This window comes from Podarcis pityusensis (assembly GCF_964106645.2).
Source record: "Podarcis pityusensis genome assembly, chromosome: 3".
Classification (NCBI taxonomy): domain Eukaryota; kingdom Metazoa; phylum Chordata; class Lepidosauria; order Squamata; family Lacertidae; genus Podarcis; species Podarcis pityusensis.
The window spans coordinates 66,361,517-66,379,733 of NC_138026.1; the positions used below are offsets into that span (position 1 = coordinate 66,361,517).

The 18,217-nt window shown below is 45.5% G+C and overlaps 1 long non-coding RNA gene across 3 annotated transcripts in view; it reads right to left on the reverse strand.

The window, feature by feature from the left end:
• The window catches only part of LOC308473123, an 80,816-nt gene that overhangs the window by 44,396 nt on the left and 18,203 nt on the right, over nucleotides 1–18,217 (reverse strand). The window lies entirely within an intron of this gene.

Genomic DNA, 18,217 nt, shown 5'->3' on the forward strand with positions numbered 1-18,217 from the left:
AGCCAGGATCATAGCTGTCAACTTTTCCCTTTTCTTGCAAGGAATCCTATTCGGAATAAGGGAATTTCCCTTAAAAAAGGGGAAACGTTGACAGCTATGGCCAGGATTTTTGTTGGAGGGAGGGCAAGCCTTTTGTTATGGGGGGCCAGAACCTCAGTTTGCTATGTATTTTTTATTGATGGGGGGCAGCTGCACCTCCCTGCCCGCCTTGGCAATGCCCATGACATTATTCAAATCATACCATTTTGAAGCAGAAAGCAAAAGCCATGTAATTGCACTCATTAAAAAGGTGCTATGCCCTCCTGTTTACAAATTTGAGTTCAATTCCTATTTAACTGAAACTTAAGAGAAGCTAAAGATGTGCTTATTGACTGATAGAATATGTAGTAGTTCCATGCAGGTTAGGCAACACAAAGGGCTTGTGAGTAATTATTAACCCTTTCAAAAGGGGGCACATGCAAAACGCTAAGGGAATACATGAAGCTATGAAAGCATACCATAAAACAGTATGTTGGGTGATGAAAAAATTAGGCAGGTGCCACAATTAAGCAAATTGTGTGTATGATTTGTATTAATGCAGATCTCAATGAGCTCCTGAATAGGTGCCAAGATACAGTGTTGGGACTGATGGCAGAGAAATTGATCCAGTTAAGAGGAGCAACTAGTATTCAGAGTCATACTGTCTCCAGCAAAATCTTCCATGGATTTTTCTTTCAAGATGATGGCTACCACTTCATCCAGTAGCAGCTGGTGAGGCTGCATGGGCGCAGAGGCTGTGCTGCATTCTTGCAGTGGCAGACCCAATCCAGTGCTGTGGGCACACCATGCTGAGCTCTCTACTGCTTTGCCCCCCCCCCTTTCCCTCTCTGTAATCAGCACTTAGAACTGTCAGGGGTCCCACTGGTTGCTAGTACTCACTAATGACTGCATCAGGTGGGAACAAATTCCATAGTTTCACTATGTGCTGTGTGAAGAAGTACCTTATTCTGTCTCTCCTGGATCTTCTAACATTCAGCTTCAGTGGACGGCTCTTAGTTCTGCAGTTATGAAAGAGGGAGAAAAACTTTTCTCCATCCTCTTTCTCAACAATGTGCATTTTAAATAACTCTATCGTGTCTCCTCTTACTCACTTTTCCTCAAAACTGAAGAAAACACAAAACCTGTAACCTTTCCTCATAGGGGCTTTGTTCCACCCCCTGGATCATTTTGGTTGCCTTTTTCTGATCGTTTTTTCAGTTCTACAATAACTTTTGGAAGTGTGGTGACCAAAACTCTGCACAGCATTTCAAAGGTGGCCATACCATGGATTTGTATAATGACACTATGAAACTGATCGTTTTATTTTCAATCCCTTTCCTAAAGACCCCATCTAGCTTGGTACATCATTTTCACAACTGCCATACACTGGGTCAACTTCTTCATTGACTCTTTCCTGGTCTGTCACTGCCGGTTAAGACATAATGAGTACATATGTGAAATTAGGATTTTTTGCACCAATATGCATCTTTTTCCACTTGCTTACATTGAATTGGGTTTCCCGTTTTATTGCCCATTTATTCTTGCTTGCTGCTTTCTATTTCTTAATCAGTAACTGATATATAAGATGACCTTTCTTCTCAAACATTCTAAAAGATAGGACAACATGCGAACCAGCTCTTTTGTTCTCTGTTCTATATATAACTGTAAAGCAGTCTGCCTCCCAGGGTAAAAATGATTTCCTGTATATTAAGAGCTCCTCTGCTAATATAATACTGTGGGCTTTGCATTATTCCTTCAGAGAATCGGCCTTAGACTCAGGTAACAGCAGTGGCAGCAGGAGAGTTCAGATGGTCTATGCTGATTAATTACAACTGTATACTTAATCTGTAATCAACAGATCAACCAATTAATCACTGACTAATTGATAAATGGCTTCAACTGTAATTTTAACTTAACTCACATTTCCCCAACAATTTGGTAGTAAATAAGAACAGGTCATAACTTTTCCCACAGAAAGTTAGATTACTGTATTAATAAATGTAATCCATACATTCTGTTTTCACTCATATATAGAAATCAAAATCAGATGTTTACTTGCTAATAGTTTATAGCTGCAAGATTCTGTGTTGTAGCACTGAGGCTGCAGATGTTTCTCCCTGATCCAGCAAGAGGAGTGTGCAACAAATGAAAATTGTATATATGCAGATGCTTGTGTGACATGATACCCCTCAGGACGTGGTTGAATGTTATGGATGCAAGTGTGCATGCAGGTAGGCATTTGAATCACTATCTGAAACCACTCTTTGTGCCCAACACACCTTACTAGAGCCTCTGAGTTTGCATATATTTTATGTATTTGTTTATTACATAAGCACACATTTTTATCCAACCTTAAGGCCTTTATCCAACTTTTATCTTCACAAAAATCTATTTACAATCTTTATTGTTTAAGACGGTCACAGTTCCATTAAAAAAAAAAAAAAAGTTAAAGAATGTTTATTGTAGAATATCTGATGCCGCTAGTTAAAAACTAACTGGATGGCAACCCTGAGTTGAGTTCTGAATACTGAATGCCTAAGTGTTTTCCTGGAAAAAAAAGGCCAGGTATTTATGTGGAGAAAATTGGGATAATTATGCACACAGTGGTCCCTTGGTTCTCAAACTTAATCCATTCTGGAAGTCCGTTCCAAAACCAAGGCGCACTTTCCCATAGAAAGTAATGCAAAATGGATTAATCTGTTCCAGACTTTTAAAAACAACCCCTAAAACAGCAATTTAACATGAATTTTACTATCTAACAAGACCATTGATCCACAAAATGAAAGCAATAATCAATGTTCTGTACTATAAAATAAATAAGACAGTATTGCAGATGAAAAAAATTACAATTAATTTTTTTTCTTACCTGCACTGATGATAGTCATTGTTTGTATGGGGGGCTTTTATCCATTTCTGCAGTCACACAATCAATCAATCAAAAAACGAAAACAAGCCACAAGACACAAAAATGAAAAAACCCACACAAAAACGCAAAAAATAGCAAAAACTAAAGCACCAAATATCACCTCAGAACAGTGCAATCAGAAATGGAAGGCTTTAATTATGATGGGGGCAGGGCTTAAATTTGCTGCTTAGGGGTAAAAGGAGAGGGTGAAAGCCTTCATTACGATGCGGGGGGGGGGGCACTTCAGTTTGCTGCTTAAGGGTAAAAGGAGAGGGGGAAAGCCTTAATTACTATGTGGGGGACTCAAAACTGCTGCGCAACAGTAAAAGCAGCAGCTCAGGAGCACGTTTGGCTTCCGGGGCAAAGTTTGAAAACCGGTGGTCCCAGGATTTTGGCCATTCAATAACCATGGCCCAATGGGAAAATTTACGGAAGATCAATTGGAAATTCACAAATTGTTACATGATTAGAGAGAACTTTCAAAAAAATGCAACATCGATGGTATCTAACACCATGGAAACTTTCAAAAATGTATAAAAATGTGTCAAGTAATTGTTGGAGATGCGGAGACTCAGGAACATTCTACCATATGTGGTGGACATGTAGGAAAATACAGGTATTCTGGGAGAGTATACATGCAGAACTGCAAAAAATGCTAAAGATCTCTTTTAATAAAAAAACCAGAGGCCTACCTCCTAGGAATAACAGATTTGGATATTCCACAAAAGAGGAAGGGTATCTTTTTATATGCGACGGCGGCGGCAAGAGTTTTGATCACAGCAAAATGGAAGAGTAATGAAATCCCCTCAATGCAAGATTGGATCCAAAAGCTGACAGAATATGCCGAATTAGATGGTTTATCAGAAAAAATAAAGAATAAATCAAAACAGGAATTTGTTTCTAAATGGGAGGTTTTCAAAGAATATTTGAAAAATAAATATAGTAGTTTAAATTCTGTTGCAGCATTCGAGGAACTTCAGTAATAGTTGCAAGGTAGATATAAGAAATTAGATTTATTAGAATAAGTTTAATTATGAAAAAAATGTATATTGGCAATAAGTAATATGAATTTGAAATATGGAATAGACGGGAGGTTGGGTCTTTAGTGTTAAGACCAATAGATGTTTTATTGTTTGCTAAGAAAATTATGTGTCTATGGTTATTTTTGTAATTTGTGTGTAATTTGGTATTTGGTTTTGTTGTTGTTGTTGTTGTTTTTCTTGTTGTATAAATAAAAAACTTTATTTTATTTTTTTAAAAAAGAAAACTGGAACACCTACTTCCGGGTTTGCAGTGTTTGAGTTCCAAGTTCTTTGGGAACTAAGCTGTTGGAAAACTGAGGTATCACTGTAGTAAGCTTCCCTGGACTGACTCAGCCCAATGTAGGAGGCTCTGTTTAGATGTGTCAAATAATTAAAAAAACCAAAATGATGGATGATTAGCTAAGTCTGCGCTGTGCACATTTATTTGGAAGTAAGTCTCACTAAATTTCTTAATATTTATTAAGACTGGAATCTTAATGTGGTTCATCTTAAGCTTAAACCAAAATGTGATTGAAATCAAAAGAGTAAGATATTTCCGTGAGGTCTGGTAACATTCTCCATCAAAGCTTTTTCTTTCAAATTCACATATAGTCACGTATTTAAAAATGCATCTCTCTATGTGAAATGTCTTTTTAAACTTGAGAAAAATCCTTTTGAACAGAGGCGTAGTATAAATTATATTTGTCCAGCATAACTGGTTTGTATTCCAGTTGATTAAGCAGTTAAGGAAAATAATTATAGAGATTATAATTGTTTCTAGAAAATATCCTTAATGAACTCCCCTCTGTGCTTTTGTTCAGCAACCTGAAACAAAAAACCCAACTCTTAAAGCTAAAAAATAATCAAATATGTGCAGTACGTGACCTGCTTAAACAACAACATTGTTTGAGGAAGCTGAAGGGACACGTCTGTGTTTGCTTTTCCGTTACCACAGTTCAGCAATTTCTTACTAGTCTATCTCCATGTAGGAAAATGCCATATGTGAAGAAACCTATAGTTTTAGAGATCTCCACTCTTCATTTATAAGTAACCAAGAAAGCATGCCCAAACAGATATAACTGGAAGATCTGAGTATGAAATTGAAAATGAAAGATGTGCATTTTATCATTTATGTATTGAAAAGATAAATTTTATGATGCTTTTACTTTAGCTGAGAGAAAAGTATAGTCAAGTAAAAAAATTTAAAAATCAGGAATCCTTGGGAACTCCCCCCCCCCCAATGTATATAGAGCACCAAGCAGATGAGCAGTCAAAAATTACAAAGCTTCAATGTCATTACTGAAACCTGCACTGAGAACCTGTAAGCTATTTAATTCCTAGTGTCTTCTGGTAGAGCTTTTTTCCAAACTGGGTTGGTGTTATGTACTGAGTTGAATAGGATCCAAACTGTAGCAGTCTGATTGGTCCTAGAACAATAGGATCCAAAAGGCAGCAGTCTGATTGGTCCTAGAACAATAGGATTCAGAATGCAGCAGTCTGATTGGTCCTAGAACAATGCAGCAGTATGATTGGTTGGCAGGAACCACCCAATCCTGCTCCAGATAGAAGTGAATCCACAACCTGATTGGCTTACAGTAGAATTCCAGAATTAGCCAATCATGTGCAGCCCATTGTGTAAATAATGTATATAAAGCAGATACTGTGAGGGGACATTTATTCATTCCTCCTCACCACTATGAGCTGAATAAAGAGCATGAAATCACTTTGCGACTCTGAGTATATTTCACTGGCGACGAGGATGGGATCCCGCTGAGCTGACTGCCACACACAGCACCGCAGCACCGCCAACTGCCGCACCGCTGCCTCGCACCGTGTATCCAGGCTTCAGCTCCGGGGCACAAGGAACTCAGAATGGCAGCCAACAGCAGCTTCTCGCCATTCAACCCAGCATCTGGAGACTGGGAAGCGTACGCCTCCCGTTTCACCTTCCTCCTAGAAGCCAAAGGGGTCACCGACGAAGAAGACGCCAAGAAGAGGGCGATATTCTTCAGCGTCTGCGGAGAGGAGACGTTTGAAATCGCCCGGGCTCTCCTTGCGCCTGAAGACGTCGCTACTGTTCCATACAAAACAATAATGGAACAGCTGAAGGGGCACTTTTCGCCGCAGCCCTCAGTGGTGGCTCGTCGAAATGCCTTCTACGCAAAGCGGCAAGCCCCTGGGGAAACCATAACTGGGTTTGTGACCTCTCTCCGCCAAGCCGCCCGGTTCTGCAACTTCTCAGAGCTGGAGAACATGCTTCGTGACCGCCTCGTCGGTGGCCTGAAGGATGAGAAGCTGCAACGACGCCTCTACGCTAAGAAGGACCTAACGTTCCAGGTCGCTCTGGAGGAGGCCCTGGCAACAGAAGCTGCCGAGAGGTCGACCCAAGAGGCACGGCCGAGCCTGCCATCCCAACCGAGGGTCCACCATGAAGACCTCACCGACGACTCAGGATCCGACAGGGAGGAGGTGCACCGAGTACAGCAGCGCACTCAAGCAGCGCACAGACCACAGCTGCCTCGACGAGAAGGAGGGAACTGCGCAAGCTGCGGGGAGAGTCACGAGAGGAGGACCTGCCGTTTCCGCAGCGCAGAGTGCAGGCAGTGCAGAAAATCGGGACACATCGCCCGGGTGTGTCGGGCTCGGCCCACCCGACACCAGGCATCAGATGACCAATCCAAGAGCCCCAGGTCCCGGGGCCCAACGCACCAAGGCAACTCGACGGAGCTCACGGACTTCCAGGTATACCAGTTGCCCCACCCCAACGTAGAGAAAATTTATGTAGAGGTACAGATAGAGGGGGCCCCATGCCGCATGGAGCTTGACACGGGTTCAACTCTATCCATAATCTCGGCAAGGACCTTAAGGAAACTGTGTCCCACTGGGGGTCCCAAACTCAGGCCGGCCCCATTCACCCTCCGGGACTTCCAGAAACGTAAGGTCCCCACAATGGGGGTGGGGACCTTCAGGGTGCAATACCGAGGGCGGACGCGGCAACTGGACTTGCTTGTGGTCAAGGGCCCCTACATTAGCTTACTGGGATTGGCATGGTTTGGACCACTGGGGCTAGCTGTCACCGGGGTGAACCACACTAGCTTACAAGTGGACGTGGACGCCATATGCAAGGAATTTCCAGGGGTTTTCGATGGGAAATTGGGACAGTATACGGGCCCCCCCATTGCGCTACAGCTTGACCCCGCAGTACGACCGGTCAGGCTCAAGGCCCGCCGGGTCCCGTTCGCCTTGAAACCCCGTATAGACGAGGAATTGGACCGACTCGTAGAGCAAGGAGTGCTGGAGCCGGTGCCTAATGCTCCCTGGGAAACCCCAATCGTCACACCCGTCAAGCCTAATGGTTCGGTCCGCATCTGCGCAGACTACAAATGTACCATAAACAAGGCCCTCACGGCCCACGCATACCCAGTGCCAGTGGTCAGCCATGTCCTTGCCACCCTGGCTGGGTCGAAAATTTTTGGCAAGCTGGACTTGGCCCAAGCATATCAACAGCTGCCAGTAGATGAGGCCACAGCAGAGGCACAGACGATTGTGACGCACAGAGGAGCGTTCAGGGTAAAGCGGCTGCAATTCGGTGTCAGCGTGGCACCAGGCATATTCCAGAATATAATGGACTCTCTCCTTAAAGGGATTCCTGGCGTCACCCCCTTCTTCGATGATGTGTTGATTGCCGGCCCCACACCAGAGGAGTTTGAGGACCGCCTCCGCACCGTTCTGCACCGTTTCCAGACGGCGGGTCTCAAGGTGAAGCGGGAAAAATGTCTACTAGGAGTGCCTCAGGTGGACTTTCTGGGATTTATGGTGGACGCAGAAGGGGTCCACCCGACTGGGGACAAGGTACGGGCCATTTGTGATGCCCCAGCGCCCAAGAGCAAGACTGAACTTCAGGCCTTCTTGGGGCTATTGAACTTTTACCATTCCTTCCTTCCCCACAAGGCGGCGGTAGCGGAGCCCCTACACAGACTCCTGGACAAGCGGGCCCCTTGGGTGTGGGGCCAGCGCCAGGAGGCCGCATTCCAGGCAGTCAAGGACTTGCTTGTCTCAAACTCGGTCTTGGCACACTTCGACGAGAGGCTGCCGGTGGTGCTAGCATGCGACGCCTCACCCTATGGCATTGGAGCTGTCCTGGGGCACCAACTCCCGGATGGAAGAGAGGTACCGGTGGCGTACTTTTCCCAGACACTCAACACAACCGAGCGGAACTACTCGCAAATCGACAAGGAGGGTCTGGCAATCGTAAAGGGAGTAAAAAAATTCCATGATTTCTTGTACGGGCGGCCCTTCACCGTGGTGACTGACCACAAGCCGTTGCTTGGCTTGTTTGCCCCCGAAAAGCAGACCCCCCAAGTGCTGTCTCCTCGCGTCCTCAGGTGGTCAATTTTCCTTGCCAGCTACCAGTATGCACTGATTCACCGACCTGGGAAGGCGATGGGCCATGCGGACGCCCTCAGCAGGCTACCACTACCGGAAACAGGCCCTGACCCAGCACCTGCACAAGAGGTTATGAGCCTGGAGCTGCTTCCCGACCGCCCCATTCAGGCACAAGAAGTTGCACACCATTCCAAGAAAGATAGGGTCATCTCCCGGGTCCTGGACTGGGTGTGGAGGGGATGGCCCAGCAGCAGCCCCGGGCCAGAATTCGCCGGCTACACAACCCGCAAACATGAACTGTCGGCCCACAAGGGGTGCCTGTTATGGGGAAGCAGAGTCGTTGTTCCCCAGCCCCTCTGCAAAAGGGTCCTCACAGCCCTACACGAGACACATCCAGGGGTAGTAAGAATGAAGGCCCTTGCCAGGAGTTATGTGTGGTGGCCGGGGATCGATGGAGAGATAGAGGCCTGGGTCAAACACTGCCAGGCCTGCCAAGAATCCCGCCCAGATCCCCCAAGGGCCCCAGTCCAGTCCTGGGAGTCCGCCCGAGCACCATGGTCACGCCTGCATGTGGATTTCGCTGGCCCCTTTCAGGGGAAAACATTCTTCATAGTGGTGGACTCCTACACCAAATGGCTGGAAGTCGCACTGGTACCGTCCACTTCCACGTCCGCAGCCATCCGGGTACTACGCAGGCTGTTTGCAACCCACGGGCTCCCTGACACTCTCGTCTCAGACAACGGGACTGCATTTACGTCAGGAGAATTCCAAACCTTCACAGCGCAGAACGCCATCCGCCACATCCGTTCGGCGCCGTTCCACCCTGCCACCAATGGCCAAGCAGAACGCATGGTGCGGACCACCAAGGACACCCTTCGCCGCATGACGCAAGGGGACTGGGAGTACCGCCTTGCCACATTCCTTCTAGCACAGCACAGCACCCCCAGCTCAACGACTGGCCGGAGCCCCGCTGAACTACTAATGGGTCGGCGCCTTGCAATCAGATTGGACCGCCTTCACCCCGATAGAGCTCAGGATGAGATAGTGGTGGGGGAAGGCAGGAACCCCCGGACCTTCGAGGCCCAGGACCCAGTGTACGCAAAGAATTTTGGGGCAGGCCCAGCATGGGTACCCGCCACAATCACCAGGGTCACTGGCCCCGTGTCGTACGAGGTGCTAACGGATGGGGGGCAATGCTGGCGCCGCCACTGCGACCAGATACGGCGACGATTCCCGGGAGAAAACCAGGAGGAGGACAGGTCAGAGGAGTCCCAAGGGAACAGCGGGGCAGTGAGGCCCATAGAGCAGGAGGGGCCAGCAGGAGAGGCAGAATCAGTAAATACAGAGAGGACCCGTGAGGCCGAAAGGACACCGGAACCAGAACCACGACTGAGCGAGCCGGTTGCACCAGACCAAACAGCCGCATCACAGCCAGCATCCTTGGAACACGAGCCAGAACCCGGAGCCCGGACCAGGGAACACCCCAGGCCACAACGCACACGTAGGCCGCCGGCATACCTTGAGGACTATGAATGCGACCTCCCGGGCAGGACTGGAACTTAGAGGGGAGGGGTGTTATGTACTGAGTTGAATAGGATCCAAACTGTAGCAGTCTGATTGGTCCTAGAACAATAGGATCCAAAAGGCAGCAGTCTGATTGGTCCTAGAACAATAGGATTCAGAATGCAGCAGTCTGATTGGTCCTAGAACAATGCAGCAGTATGATTGGTTGGCAGGAACCACCCAATCCTGCTCCAGATAGAAGTGAATCCACAACCTGATTGGCTTACAGTAGAATTCCAGAATTAGCCAATCATGTGCAGCCCATTGTGTAAATAATGTATATAAAGCAGATACTGTGAGGGGACATTTATTCATTCCTCCTCACCACTATGAGCTGAATAAAGAGCATGAAATCACTTTGCGACTCTGAGTATATTTCAGTTGGCCTTTTCCTGTCATCCCTGTTTTGGTGAATTCTGGGAATTCTGAGAAGGTGTCAGGGACACCAGTCAGAAAATAGCTGCCACCAGGGTTGTGTACTAACACAAAATAGCTGCTACATCTAAAAGAGCAAGGGGGGGGGGGGAGATGAGAACATAAAATGGTTCAAATATGGAAAACAAAATGTTTGAAAAAGCGCTTAGGGATGAGGGAGTGTGTTGTGAGCAGCCAAAAAGCTTCCTGAGCGAGCGGAGCAGGGAGGGAGATGGCAGGCGTTTCCAGCTCTTTCCCATCTGGGAAATGTGCCCCCCCCTTTAACCCCTTCCCTGAATGTCCCCGGAGCAGCTGCAGTGCTAAAACATAATACTGGGATGTATGGGGGTGGGGGAATCCTCAGCGAGCCCCACTGACCACAGGATACACTCCAAAGCAACTACTCTATTCCAAACTTTAAAATGGAAAGTGTAATGCTGGTGGTCAACAAAAGAGGTTTAAAGACTCTCTCAAGGCAAATCTTTAAAAATGTAGTATAAACACTGGCAATTGGGAAACACTGGCCTGTGAGCTCTCCAATTGGAAAACAGCCTTTACCAAAGGTGTCCTGGACTTTGAAGATGCTCGAACTCAGGACGAAAGGGAGAAACGAGCTAAGAGGAAGGCACGTTTGGCAAACCCTCACCATGATCAACTCCCACTCAGAAACCTATGTCCCCACTGTGGAAGGAAGTGTGGATCCAGAACTGGTCGCCACAGTCACATACAGACTCACTGTTGTGTTCATGGAAGGCAATCTTACTCGGCTACAAGTGATCACCAAGAAGAAAGAAAGAAGACACTCAAAGAAGGTGTGGAAAGCACATTAAGTGGGGATGTTGCAAGCAGTTGTAGGCAAAGGTGGGGCAGGGGTGAGGGTTGCAAAGAGGGAGGGGGCCCTTAGTCCTCCAGTGGGCAACTGACCTGGGGTCGGGCTCTGTTTCCCAGGGAAGCTGGAAATTGCAATCGAAAGGCAGCGCTGAGGGCACTGCAGAAGTGCCGTGTGGAAATGTGCGTGCAATGGTGCGGCGTTTGTGGGGGAGGGAACCAAAGGAGGATTTGCTTTGGCGAGAGAGTTGAGGGGTAATGAAGGAGAACCCCCCACAGCCCACTTTCCCTCTGGGTGATCTGTGCTGTCTACTTGCACAGTGCGGCCCAAAGTGCTGCAGGATCACCAATGCAATACCCCCTTTAAAAACCTCCCATCCCCCCAGTTCAGAACTGAAAGGTGCAGCCTTCTGAGTGGTGTAGGAACATGCAGCCCAGACTGCTCATGCACACTGTTTTTTTGCAGTGTCTACATGTTTAAAGGTAAAGGTACCCCTGACAATTAAGTCCAGTCACAAACAACTCTGGGGTTGTGGCGCTCATCTCGCTTTAAAGGCCGAGGGAGCCAGCGTTTGTCCGCTTCCGCAGACAGTTTTTCCGGGAAATGTGGCCAGCATGTCTAAGCCGCTTATGGCAAACCAGAGCAGAGCACGGAAACGCCGTTTACCTTCCCGTCGGAGCAGTACCTATTTATCTACTTGCACTTTGAAGTGCTTTCGAACTGCTAGGTTAGCATGAGCAGGGACTGAGCAATGGGAGCTCACCCCATCGCGGGGATTCAAAATGCCGTGTATAGTAGTAATAACATCCAAATAAGGCTCTAATAGAGTGGGTAATATAGGTTGGCAGGAGCAGGAACCAAGCAACGGGAGCTCACCCTGTCGCAGGGTTTCGAACCACCGACCTTCTGATCAGCAAGTCCTAGGCTCTGTGGTTTAACTCACAGCACCACCCGCATCCCGCTGTCTACATGTTTACTGCCGATTTGTTGTTGTTGTTGTTTGGGGGCGGGGAGTGAGGGTCACTGGTTTGTTAGGTGTGGTGAAGTTTTAGTGGGATGCCAAATGCTGGGGTCTATAGTTAATTATCCTGTGGGGGCGTCTGTATGATCATATTCCTACTTCCATTTGTTCCTCGCCTAAGCACAACATAGCCATTCCCCCGCCGCCAGTGGCTCAAAAGATGGCAGTGTACCTATTTCACTGATGGCTGAAGGGATATGGAATTTCAACAAACCAATTCAGAGGACCTATTCTTTCAAAATCTCAGTGCGTGGGGGATTACCTTGAAGACTGTAATCACAGTACTTAATGTTAGGGCTTCAAACAAAATGTGAGGACTTTTGCACATCAATCCTGCATGCAGCAACAAAAACCCACTTGTGAGGTATAACCCCCACCTGGAAGTGCCCTAGGTGTCTGTAGAATTAATTTACTAATGGCTTCCCTGGTACTCCGTGTCAAGCTTTGAACCAGGTTGCTGCATCTTTTTAGGACGTTTTCTGAAAACAACATGCCTGGGTTTTATAATGTGCGTGGTTGAGTACAGAGCTATTGGTCAAAAGATCTTCAATTTGTAGTAGCTATCCTGTGCTCTTGGGGGACCTCTTTTTTTTCTTGACCTGCTAGCTTTCAGATCAATAAAGACCGCAAATTCCTTGCCTTAGCAGAGAGTAATATAGGTCTATGCAAGCCTATTGAAGATAAAACAGTTTTTAAGGAGGAACAGTTTTTTGATGAGGAATGTTATCTGAAATCAGCTTTTGCTTATCTGCAACAGACAAGTCCAAACAACAATGTTTTTTAAATAGCGGTGAGGGTCAGCCAGGAAAAATTGTTCAGTACCTAGCAGAGAGTAATCTTATGAAGCCTGCACCACAGTTCTTGGAATTCACCTTATGATAGTTTCTACAGATGTGACTTTATCATGCCAGCTTGTGCTCCTCCAATGTTTTGTTTAACGTCTAGGATTATGAAGAATTCTAGCTTGCTTTCTGTTTTGTTACATCTTGGTTGTTCCTGATAAAAAATACTGCTCTGGTGTGTATTTTGCCTTACTTCCTTTGTTACAGCCAAATAATATTTTGACACATATCAGCAGTTCTTAATATGGCTGTGCCAAATTTTCCTCTACAATGGGTTTTTCAAACTTGGGTCTCCAGATGTTTTTGGACTACAACTCCCATCATCCCTAGCTAGCAGGACCAGTGGTCAGGGAGGGTGGGAACTGTAGTCCAAAAACAGTTGGGTACCTGTACAAAAGCGAAACATTGGGAAGTTGAAAAGTATATCCAAAAATACCTCACTTGGCTTTTTTATTCAGAGTTGCTTCCTTCCCTGATCTGCAGCAATGATGTATATTTAAAGCAGAAACTTCTTTCTCGGGCAGTCACAACCAAGTAGAGGTCATGTAGCATGGTGATGATGTTACACTGTCATGCAACTAATCAGATTTGGCTGCATCACAATGTCAAAAACCCAATTCAGCTTGTGGGCAGGAAGCACTGCCCTCACTCTGAGTAGTATCCAATCAGATTTGGTTATGTAAGAATGCCACAAAGCCAAACCAGAATGAAGCCCTTCTGAACAAGTGAGCATTTTCACCCTGTGAACAGGTCTTCCCAAATAATCGCTTAAAAGGTCCACTTCACACAGTAATCTTTAAAAATGGAAATCCATTTTTGGTTCAGTTTTAATTTTAACTGGAGATGGGGGAAATAATCTCTCTCTATATATATAAATTGGGTTCATATTGTTAAATAATCGCGGCTTATTCTTTACCCTTTGAATCTGGAGTTGAGTACAACAGACCTCAGTATTTTCAAGCCAGTTACTTCAAGATTCATGCATGAGGACCCATTGGAGTGGGAGTGTACCGTGCCTGTCTTCCTTCTTCAGAAATAAATTTTGAGCAGCTGTTGCTGACTATGAAATAAGACCTTTAAGCCTCATAACTTTGGGATGTCCCCCGCAACACTTGAGACAGGAAATTCTACAGAAAGATTCTAAAAACAGTATATTAAAATCTGAAACTATTTTTCATGTATTACAAGTTACAAGGGTGTAATATTCCAATGGAAACGATCCAGGGAAAGTTAAGCAATGTATTTCAATGGCAAAATCAAATGCTCTTCTTTAGAAGTTGGTTCCCAATTTTTATTTGTGCAAAAGTCTGAAACGCATCTCAATCAGAAAACTTAGAAAACAACTAAAGTTTTTTTATGTCCCTGAATACCAAAGTAAGCTTTGATATACCCTGTATCACTAATGACTGGCAGGTTAGGATGGGTGGGGCTCTCCTGACCCCTGTCCCCGGGTCAAGCTCCCCACTAACTTGCTCCTTCTTGATAACCAGAGCAACACAGCCCCACCCATTCTACTGCACTGTCTGCTGCTGTTCCATATCATATATCTCCATGACCAGAGGACTTTCAAATATACAGTGGTACCTCGGGTTACAGATGCTTCAGGTTACAGACTCCGCTAACCCAGAAATAGTACCTCGGGTTAAGAACTTTGCTTCAGGATGAGAACAGAAATCGTGCTCCGGCAGCAGCGGGAGGCCCCATTAGCTAAAGTGGTGCTTCAGGTTAAGAACAGTTTCAGGTTAAGAACGGACCTCCAGAACGAATTAAGTTCTTAACCCGAGGTACCACTGTACATTATAATGTTCTCCAGTCACAATCACTGTATCAGATATACAACTGAGGATGCTACTGCTATACGCTGCCTTTAACCCAGAGGGTTGTGCCAAAGTTTACTTTGCAACACTAACTGTGATATGCAGTGTGGTTTCTCTGTCTACCAAAGCGCCTTTCCCTTCGCCTGAAAAAAAGTAAGGATGCAAAAAGAAAATGCAGAGAGAGGTCATTATTTTTAATATGTTACTTATTGTTTGCTTTCCTCGCCAGAGTTTTAGCATAAGCCTGAGAAAAGTTTGAATCCTCTCAAAATCTACATCAGTAAACAAGTTTGCGATAATGCTGCTTTTGCATAATACGTTTTACAAATGTGTTCTGCAAAGCCACACAATTTTGTTGTTGTATCCTTTGGTTCCACAGTTATACCACACTGCAGCATGGTAACTTCTTTTCTTTTGCATTCCTTTACTTTAACAGACAAGGCCACAGCAAAAACAAAGGATCAGTGTGTTTACAAAGGGGCAAACAAAATGTCACCTTTTATCCTTGAAGCCTCTTCCCTGCAATAGTTTATCACACTGGTGCTTTCATGTGATTCATTTCTTGACTCACATAGGGCACAATTCACCAGAAGGTTCTCCTGTACAATCCTCAATGAAATGAATGAAAAATGCCTTAAGCAAGCACAGTATATCTCTGTCTTATCGCCAAATTCCCAATAGTCATTCAGCCAAAACATTACATTTCAAGGATCATTCAGCAGTGTTCTACTAGCAGTTGTTGCATTCCTACATCACTGACCCAAGGCCTTCTCACCTTAGTGTTAAATGCTTAGTGTTAAATGTGTCTCCTATACTTTTCTACTTACCAAAGATAAACCTCCACTCTTAACTAAAGGATCAGTTAGTGCAACTGGCTTGTCAGTCTACCACTTGGTTAAAAGGGATTAGGAAAGGTTTTCATGATCACTAAATAGTTGCATACCAAATAATATTATTGTTGATAGCCTGCTTCTTGTAAAAAATAGGATGAGGGAGTCAGAGGCTGTTGTCTATATAGTTACCCTTATTTAAAAAACTGGTAAAACATATAATTTAGTTTAGATGGCTAAGAACTGTCAATTATTTGATATAGATTCTGTATGAACATTAGATGCTTGACTTTCTGAAGGTACTTGGAGTCAATCAGTTGTATTTTTACATTGTCACATGCTGTAGGTCCTTATGGTCTATGACAGGTATGATTTTGTTGCTGATGAAGATTGGGTTATATCCAACCAAGTTCTATTCAGAAGAGACATACTGAAATTTATGGTCATGTCTGTCATTTTCATTGGATCTACTCTGAGTAAGATTAAGATTGGCTACATCATAATAATATTTTTCTTTGTTGATGTGAGGAAGGTCAATTCACTTTAGAACTTAGATGAGAAGCCCCCAGATGCTTCTGAACCCAACACCCATCAGCATCAGCCAACATGGCCAATGGTCAGTGTTAGGGAATTGTAGTTGAGCACCATCTGGAGGATCATGGATTCCCACCCCTGCTTTAGCTGCCCCCTTCCTGTCTACTTAGCATATCATAAATTATTGTCTCAGTTTGGTCTGGATCTTAGACCAAGTCATACAGCCCAGCTGGTCTGGTGAAGTTATAGAGATAGAGTACAGCTGGAGCAAGTTGTGGTCATGTACTTTCTTCACAGGAAGATGCTCAGTTCACTTTTCCCACGCCACCATTAATATGTTTGAAGCAGATTTACAGTGGCATGAAAAAAGAGGTGGGTGGGTTGCAAGTTGTGTTCCTGGTGAAGTACTCCAGCGACCTTGGAATGCAGCTCAACCTAGCCATTCATCCAAATAGCCCTTTGAATGTTGAGAGTGTGGACTGAGTAACTTACCCTTCCTCTGCTTCTAAACCTGTGTGTGTGTGTGTGTGTGTGTGTGTGTCAGTGTGTGGTTTTGTGATACAATGTTTGCATGAACTATTTTGCTTGTTTCACACCTTTTCGTATCCCTTTGTTCACTATATCTGTAACATCCTTTTTTCTTATGAAACAAACACCAAAAAGCCAGTCATTTAATTCTTGGTGCTCATACAAAATTGTAACTTGACCTTTACGTAGCCCATTATGTAAGTTAACACACTGTGGAAGAGGAGTGCAAGAGAAGTTGCTGCCTTTCTCTTCTCCTGACCTGAACCTTAATCCCATACCCTCCAACATTTCTCCTGTGAAAATACGAATGTCCTATTCCGTAATAATAATTTTACTATGTATACCCTGCCCTTCGGACTGGGTTGCCCCAACCACTCTGGGAAGCCTCAACATATATAAGAACATAATAAAATATTAAACATCAGGGCTGCCTTCAGATGCCCTGAGGGTTGGATATCTCCAAACCCTCCAATATTTCTCTAATGAAAATAGGGACATCCTAAGGAAAAGCGGAACATTCCAGGATCAAATCAGAAACTGGGATGGCTTCTATAAATCCGGGACTGTCCCTGGAAAATAGGAACCCTTGGAGGGTCTGACATCCTGTATAAAGGTAAATGTACAAAGGTAAATGACCCCTGGACAGTTAAGTCCAGTTAGAGGTGACTATGGGCTGCAGTGCTCATCTCGCTTGAGGCTGAGGGAGCCAGTGTTTGTCCACAGGCAGATTTCTGGGTCATGTGGCCAGCATGATTACAGTAAACTGCTTCTGGCACAACAGAACACCATGATGGAAACCAGAGTGCACGGAAACATTGTTTACCTTTCCGCTGCAGCGGTACCTATTTATTTACTTCACTGGTATGCTTGGGAACTGCTAGGTTGGCAAAATACACATCCTCTACACCAGTATATTTGGCGGGTGGGAATTAGCTGGTGCTCTGCACCCCCACCCATAGCTGTCAACTTACAGATTTGAAAATAAGGCACCAGCAGCCTCGAAAATAAGGCATCAGCAGCCAAAATAAGGGATTTTAGACAGCCAAACGAAGCCTCAAGTGGTGGTTCCCACAGCACAGCAACCCAGCAAAGGGGATGCAGCAAGGAAAACCACAGTCACCTCTCTGCTGGGAAGCACTGAGCAAAGGCGAGTCCCCAGGCAATGCAGCCGATTTGATTGGCACAAGGCATGCAAGCTCCACCCCCCAAGTCGTTCTCTCTCCCTCTCTTTTTCGCCCTTTCCTTTCGGAGTTGCCTATATTTGGCGTGCCTGGAAACTGCCTGCCGGGGCTGAATCTCTCTCTCTCTCTCTCTTTCCCGCCCTCCCCCTCCTGCGCGGCTTTTGCGAGTGACACCAGCTCACATCGAGGAGGGGAAGGCAGGAAGAAAGAGCGCGGAGAGGGGCCGGCAGGAGCGCAAGTGAGCCACCACGGATTTTCTTCCGCGTGCAAAGAGAGAGGAGAACAAGAGGCTCCCCGGCTCATCCGAACAGGTAATTCAAGAGCAGC